Source organism: Bubalus kerabau, chromosome 6 (assembly GCF_029407905.1).
Source record: "Bubalus kerabau isolate K-KA32 ecotype Philippines breed swamp buffalo chromosome 6, PCC_UOA_SB_1v2, whole genome shotgun sequence".
NCBI lineage: Eukaryota > Metazoa > Chordata > Mammalia > Artiodactyla > Bovidae > Bubalus > Bubalus kerabau.
In genome coordinates, this window is record NC_073629.1 from 114002447 (window position 1) to 114010196 (window position 7750).

At 43.4% G+C, this 7750-nt stretch overlaps 1 protein-coding gene and 1 pseudogene across 1 annotated transcript in view; both read left to right on the forward strand.

The window, feature by feature from the left end:
• LOC129655738 (UDP-glucuronosyltransferase 1-6-like) overlaps positions 1-7750 on the forward strand; it is a 145844-nt gene that overhangs the window by 83674 nt on the left and 54420 nt on the right. The window lies entirely within an intron of this gene.
• Positions 3930-4922, forward strand: LOC129655846 (UDP-glucuronosyltransferase 1A3-like; annotated as a pseudogene).

Below are 7750 nucleotides of genomic sequence, written 5' to 3' on the forward strand. Positions count from 1 at the left end.
TCCTGTGGCCACTGCTGAATTTTCCAAATTTGCTGGCATATTGAGAGCAACACTTTCATAGCATCATTTTTCAGGATTTGAAATAGCTCAACTGGAATTCCATCACCTCCACTAGCTTTGTTCGTAGAGATGCTTCCTAAGGCCCACTTGACTTCACATCCAGGATGTCTGGCTCTAGGTGAGTGATCACACCATCGTGATTATCTGGGTCATGAAGATCTTTTTTGTACAGTTCTTCTGTGTATTCTTGCCACCTCTTCTTAATATCTTCTGCTTCTGTTAGGTCCATACTGTTTCTGCCCTTTATTGAGCCCATCTTTGCATGAAATGTTCCCTTGGTATCTCTAATTTTCTTGAAGAGATCTCTAGTCTTTCCCATTCTATTGTTTTCCTCTATTTCTTTGCACTGATCGCTGAGGAAGGCTTTCTTATCTCTTCTTGCTATTCTTTGGAACTCTGCATTCAGATGCTTATATCTTTCCTTTTCTCCTTTGCTTTTCACTTCTCTTCTTTTCACAGCTATTTGTAAGGCCTCCCCAGACAGCCATTTTGCTTTTTTGCATTTCTTTTTCTTTGATCCCTGTCTCCTCTACCATGTCACGAACCTCCATCCATAGTTCATCAGGCACTCTATCTATCAGATCTAATCCCTTAAATCTATTTCTCACTTCCACTGTATAACCATAAGGGATTTAATTTAGGTCATACCTGAATGGTTTAGTGGTTTCCCCCACTTTATTCAATTTCAGTCTGAATTTGGCAATAAAGAATTCATGATCTGAGCCACAGTCAGTTCCTGGTCTTGTTTTTGCTGACTGTATAGAGCTTCTCCATCTTTGGCTGCAAAGAATATAATCAATCTGATTTTGGTGTTGACCATCTGGTGATGTCCATGTGTAGAGTCTTCTCTTGTGTTGTTGGAAGAGGGTGTTTGCTATGACCACTGTGTTCTCTTGGCAAAACTCTCAGCCTTTGCCCTGCTTCATTCTGTATTTCAAGGCCAAATTTGCCTGTTACTCCAGGTGTTTCTTGACTTCCTACCTTTGCATTCCAGTCCCCTATAATGAAAAGGACATCTTTTTTGGGTGTTAGACCTATAATGTCTTGTAGGTCTTCATATAACCATTCAACTTCAGCTTCTTCAGCGTTACTGGTTGGGGCATAGACTTGGATTATTGTGATATTGCATGGTTTGCCTTGGAAACAAACAGAGATCATTCTGTCGTCTTTGAGATTGCACCCAAGTACTGCATTTCAGACTCTTTTGTTGACTATGATGGATGCTCCATCTCTTCTAAGGGATTCCTTCCCATAGTAGTAGATATAATGGTCATCTGAATTAAATTCACCCATTCCAGTCCATTTTAATTCGCTGATTCCAAAAAATATTGACATTCACTCTTGCCGTCTCCTGTTTGACCACTTTCAATTTGCCTTGATTCATGGACATGAACTTCCAGATGTTCAAGCTGGTTTTAGAAAAGGCAGAGGAACCAGAGATCAAATTGCCAACATCTGCTGGATCACTGAAAAAGCAAGAGAGTTCCAGAAAAACATGTACTTCTGCTTTATTGACTATGCCAAAGCCTTTGACTGTGTGGATCACAACAAACTTTGGAAAATTCTGAAAGAGATGGGAATCCCAGACCACCTGACCTGCCTCTTGAGAAACCTATATGCAGGTCAGGAAGCAACAGTTAGAAGTGGACATGGAACAACAGACTGGTTACAAATAGCGAAAGGAGTATGTCAAGGCTGTATATATGCAGAATACATCATGAGAAACACTGGGCTGGAGGAAGCACAAACTGGAATCTAGGTTGCTGGGAGAAATATCAATAACCTCAGATATGCAGATGACACCACCCTTATGGCAGAAAGTGAAGAGGAACTAAAAAGCCTCTAGATGAAAGTGAAAGAGGAGAGTGAAAAAGTTGGCTTAAAGCTCAACATTCAGAAAACTAAGATCATGGCATTGGGTCCCATCACTTCATGGCAAATAGATGGGGAAACAGTGGCTGACTATTTTTCTGGGCTCCAAAATCACTGCAGATGGTGACTGCAGCCATGAAATTAAAAGACACTTACTCCTAGGAAGGAAAGTTATGACCAACCTAGACAGCATATTAAAAATCAGAGACATTACTTTGTCAACCAAGGTCCATCTAGTCAAGGCTACGGTTTTTCCAGTGGTCATGTATGGATGTGAGAGTTGGACTATAAAGAAAGCTGAGCACCGAAGAATTGATGCTTTTGAACTGTGGTGTTGGAGAAGACTCTTGAGAGTCCCTTGGACTGCAAGGAGATCCAACCAGTCCATCCTAAAGGAGATCAGTCCTGGGTGTTCTTTGGTAGGACTGATGTTGAAGCTGAAACTCCAATATTTTGGCCACCTGATGTGCAGAGCTGACTCATTGGAAAAGACCCTGATGCTGGGAAAGTTTGAAGGCAGAAGGAGGAGGGGATGACAGAGGATGAGATGGTTGGATGGCATCACCGACTCGATGGACATGGGTTTGGGTGGACTCCGGGAGTTGGTGATGGACAGGGAGGCCTGACGTGCTGCAGTCCATGGGGTTAGAAAGATTCGGACACGACTGAGTGACTGAACTAAACTGACTGAACTGAACATTCCAGGTTCCTTTGCAATATTGCTCTTTACAGCATCGGACCTTGCTTCTATCTCCAGTCCCATCCACAACTGGGTGTTGTTTTTGCTTTGGCTCTGTCTCTTCATTCTTTCTGGAGTTATTTCTCCACTGATCTCCATTAGCATATTGGGTGCCTACTGACCTGTGGAGTTCATCTTTCAGTGTCCTATCATTTTGCCTTTTCATACTGTTCATGGGGTTCTCAAGGCAAGACTACTGAAGTGGTTTGCCATTCCCTTCTCCAGTGGACCATATTTTGTCACAACTCTCCACCAAGACCCATCCATCTTGGGTGGCCCTACATGGCATGGCTTAGTTTTCATTGAGTTAGACAAGGCTGTGGTCCATGTGATTAGATTGGAGATAATCTTGAGAGGAGATTCTCCACGTCCCCCACCTCCAAGGTAAGGAGCAATGGCTGCACTTTGCTGGAGCAGCCATGAAGAGACACCCCATGTCCAAGTTAAGAGATACCCCAGTAAGATGGTAGGCACTGAGAGAGGGCATCAGTGGGCAGACAGACTGAAATCACAATCACAGAAACTAACCAATCTAATCACTGACACTTTAGATAACAGCAATTCTAATTCTATGAAGTGCAAACAGAATTAACCAACTCTTCAGCTCTCTTCCTCAAGGATCCCTCCAGATATTTGGATGTTTGACAGCTGTCCCAATAGACTCTTCCCTGAACATTGCAAGAGGCGTCTCAGTGTTGAACAGGAAAAAATGGACAGTGAACGCCCCCTATCTGCTAAGAGAAAACTATCATAGCAATGTCATGTATTAATATCTCCCTGGAGGTGCTCTGAGTTCACTCATGAATAGGGAGAAAGAGTTTAAAGAGTTCTCACATAAGGTCACATTCAGCAGAGGTTCTGGGTGGGGACTGGGGCAGAGGTGACTCCTCAGCGTTCAGTCCAGCCCCAGAGAAATGGTTAGCAGAGAGGTAGGAGGTGATCAAGGGAATGGGCAGGCACAGCCTTGCTTTGGGTCTTGGATGAATAACAAGAGAGTGAACTAGAATGCTCCCCAGGGGAAGCAGTAGGTCAGAGGAGTTTTTCCAAGATAAGGGGGAGTGATCTTTCTTTGGGTGAAACCAGAGGTGATGAAACATGGGCATAGATTTATCTTGTAATGATTAATGTTCAGAGGGCTCAGCGCCTTCCAATGACATGCCATTTTGCTTAAGTGACTTGATGATAAGGTAAAGATATGGGAACAAATAGAGATGGCACAGCCCCACCAGTGACGGAGCACCTTCTGGTTTGTGCGGAGATGGCCCTGGGACTGCAGCTTCGGCGGCAGGTGCTGGCTGGACTCCTGCTCTGTCTGTGCGTCGGGCGATGGGCCAAGGCTGGGAAGGTGCTGGTGGTCCCCATGGAGGGCAGCCACTGGCTCAGCATGCGGGAGGCCGTGCGGGAGCTCCACGCCAGAGGTCACCAAGCAGTGGTCCTGTCTCCGGAGGTCAACGTTCACATCAAGGCAGAGGACTTTTTCACCATGAAAACCTATGCCATTCCGTACACCCAGGATGATTTTGATTACTTCCTGATGGGCAGTTTTAATATGTTTTTTGAAAGAGTGCATTTTCTAACACTGTTTTGGAAAACTATGACAGCTACGAAGAATCTGTCTTTGGCCTTTGCAAGGTCTTGTGAGGCACTGTTGTATAACAAGGACCTGATCAGAGACCTGAATGCCAGTTCCTTTGATGTGGTTTTAACGGACCCTGTTTACCCCTGCGGGGCAGTGCTGGCTAAGTACCTGTCCATTCCTGCTGTGTTTTCCTTGCGTTTCCTTCCCTGTGACTTAGATGTTGAGGGCACAGCATGCCCAAACCCTTTCTCTTATGTTCCTAAGTTGTTAACAAGGAATTGAGACCACATGACATTCTTCCAAAGGGTCAAGAACTTGCTCTACCCTCTAAGCCTGAAGTACCTTTGCCATTTTTCTTTCACTCCTTATGCACGTATGGCCTCTGAGCTTCTTCAGAGAGAGGTGTCACTGGGGGCGATTTTTGGCTCTGCATCTGTGTGGCTGTTCAGAGGAGACTTTGTGATGGACTACCCTCGGCCGATCATGCCCAACATGGTGTTCATTGGGGGTTTCAACTGTGGAAACAGGAAACCATTATCTCAGGTCTGTACTGCTGCTTTTGTTCAATCAGTGTTCCAAGTGGAGCACATTATTTTCAATGAAAAAATTAAAAAAAATTTTATGCCATGCTTCACATCTTATGGGATCCTAGTTCACCCACCAGAGACTTAACCCAAGCCCTTGGCAGTAAATGCTTGGAGTCTTAACCACATGTCAACCAGGGAATTCCCAAGTGAAATATATTTTTAGGAAACAACGTATTTCCAGCTTCTTTCTTATCTACTGTTCTTTCTAAAGAGTCTAACCTTCAAGTTCCTTCTGGTAGTCTTTGGTGACATAAGTTGTTAAAATGCCTCAAGCAGTGTAGTAGAAGTTTGTGATAGTCTTTGAGGGGGCTTCCCTGTTAGTTCAGCTGGTAAAGAATCCACCTGCAATGCAGGAGACTCCAGTTTGATTCCTGGGTCAGGAAGATCTGATGGAGAAGGGATAGTCTACCCACTTTAGTATTCTGGGGCTTCCCTGGTGGATCAGATGGTAAAGAATCTGCCTGCAATGTGGGAGACCTGGGTTTGATCCCTGGGTTGGGAATACCATCTGGAGAAGGGAACAGCCACCCACTTCAGTATTCTGGCCTGGAGATGTTCATGGACAGGCTACGGGCTACAGTCCTGACAGTCCATGGGGTGCAAAGAGTTGGACATGACTGAGCTAATTTCACTTTCCTTTCACTTTGAGAGGAAGGAGAGACAGAGATTATGTTCAGTAACAGGTTGACAAGAAATGGTGTGATTCCACCACGATTGTCCCTTGTAATTAAAGGTAGTGTTGTAACTGTTGTGCAACTTTCTTCAGCTTAGTAGGAGCAGAGAACTTGAGCTATGAATCCATCCATAAGGGATTTTACATTGAGGTCTTCAAATGAAGGATGAGAGAACTGGCAAAATATATTTATTGAACTGATAATTCTTAGTGGTTTTGTCTTGGAAGGGATTGAGGTGTGATCACAGGAAACCTAACACCCAGAGGAAACAAGTTTCAGAGAGGTCAAATAAATTAAGTGGAAATGAAATAATGCTGGACAGAGAAGTTGGGCTCTCTATGATCAGAGAAAGGAATAACAGATCCAGCTTTTCCGAGATGGAGCTGTGCTGACCGGAAGTCTTCTGACCAGGAGTTGGTGTCTGGAGAAAAATGTGGGGGTGTACAGAGCTAGATTGGGCTTTTCTAGTGGCTTAGCTGGTAAAGAATCCACCTGCAATGTGGGAGACCTCGGTTTGATCCCAAGATTGGGAAGATCCCTGGGAGAAGGGAAAGGCTACCCACTCCAGTTTTCTGGCCTGGGAAATTCCATGGACTGAGAAAAGAAGAGAAGCTAAAGGAAAAGGAGAAAAGGAAAGATATATCCATTTGAATGCTGAGTTTCAAAGAATAGCAAGCCTTCTTCAGCAATCAATGCAAAGAAATAGAAGGAAAGAATAGAATGGGAAAGACTAAAGATATCTTCAAGAAAATTAGAGATAACAAGGGAACATTTCATGCAAAGATGGGCTCAATAAAGGCCAGAAATGGTATGGACCTAACAGAAGCAGAAGATATTAAGAAAAGGTGGCAAGAATACACAGAAGAACTACACAAAAAAGATCTTAATCACCCAGATAACCATGATGGTGTGATCACTCACCTAGAGCCAGACATCCTGGATGCAAAATCAAATGGGCCTTAGGAAGCATCACTACAAACAAAACTACAGGAGGTGATGGATTTCCAGTTGAGCTATTTCAAATCCTAAAAGATGATGCTGTGAAAGTGTTGCTGTCAATATGCCAGTAAATTTGGAAAACTCAGTAGTGGGCATAACAGGAAAAAATCAGTTTTCATTCCAATCCCAAAGAAAGGCAATACCAAAGAATGTTCACACTACCACACAATTGCACTCATCTCACATCCTAGCAAAGTAATGCTCAAAATTCTGCAAGCAAGGCTTCAGTAGTACATGAACCATGAACTTCTAGATGTTCAAGCTAGATTTAGAAAAAGCAGAGGAACCAGAGATCAAATTGCCAACATCTGTTGGATCATTGAAAAAGCAAGAAAGTTCCAGAAAAACATCTACTTTTGCTTTATTGACTATGCCAAAGACTTTGCGTGAATCACAATAAACTGTGGAAAACTCTTCAAGAGATGGGAATACCAGACCACCTGACCTGCCTCTTGAGAAATCTGTATGCGGGTCAAGAAGCAACAGTTAGGACTGGACATGGAACAGCTGATTTGTTCCAAATAGGGAAAGGAGTATGTCAAGGCTGTATATTGTCACCCTGCTCATTTAACTTAGGTGCAGAGTACATCATGAGAAACGCTGGGCTGGATGAAGCACAAGCTAGAATCAAGATTGCCAGGAGAAATATCAATTACCTCAGATATGCAGATGACACCACCCTTATGACAGAAAACAAAGAGGAACTGAAAAGCCTCTTGATGAAAGTGAAAGAAAAGAGTGAAAGAGTTGGCTTAAAGCTCAACATTCAGAAAACTAAGATCATGGCATCTAGCCCCATCACTTCATGGCAAATGGATGGGGAAACAGTGGCTGACTTTATTTTTCTGGGCTCCAAAATCACGGCAGATGTTGACTGCAGCCATGAAATTAAAAGACGCTTGCTTCTTGGAAGAAAAGCTATGATCAACCTAGACAGCATATTAAAAAGTAGAGACATAACTTTGTCAACAAAGGTCTGTCTAGTCAAAGCTATGGTATTTGAAATAGTCATGTATGGATGGGAGAGTTGTACCATAAAGAAAGCTGAGCACTGAAGAATTGATGCTTCTCAACTGTGGTGTTGGAGAAGACTCTTGAGAGTCCCTTGGAATGCAAGGAGATCCAACCAGTCAATCCTAAAGAAAATCAGTCCTGAATATTCATTGGAAGGACTGATGCTGAAACTCCAATACTTTGGCCACCTGATACGAAGTGCTGACTCATTTGAAAAGACCCTGAT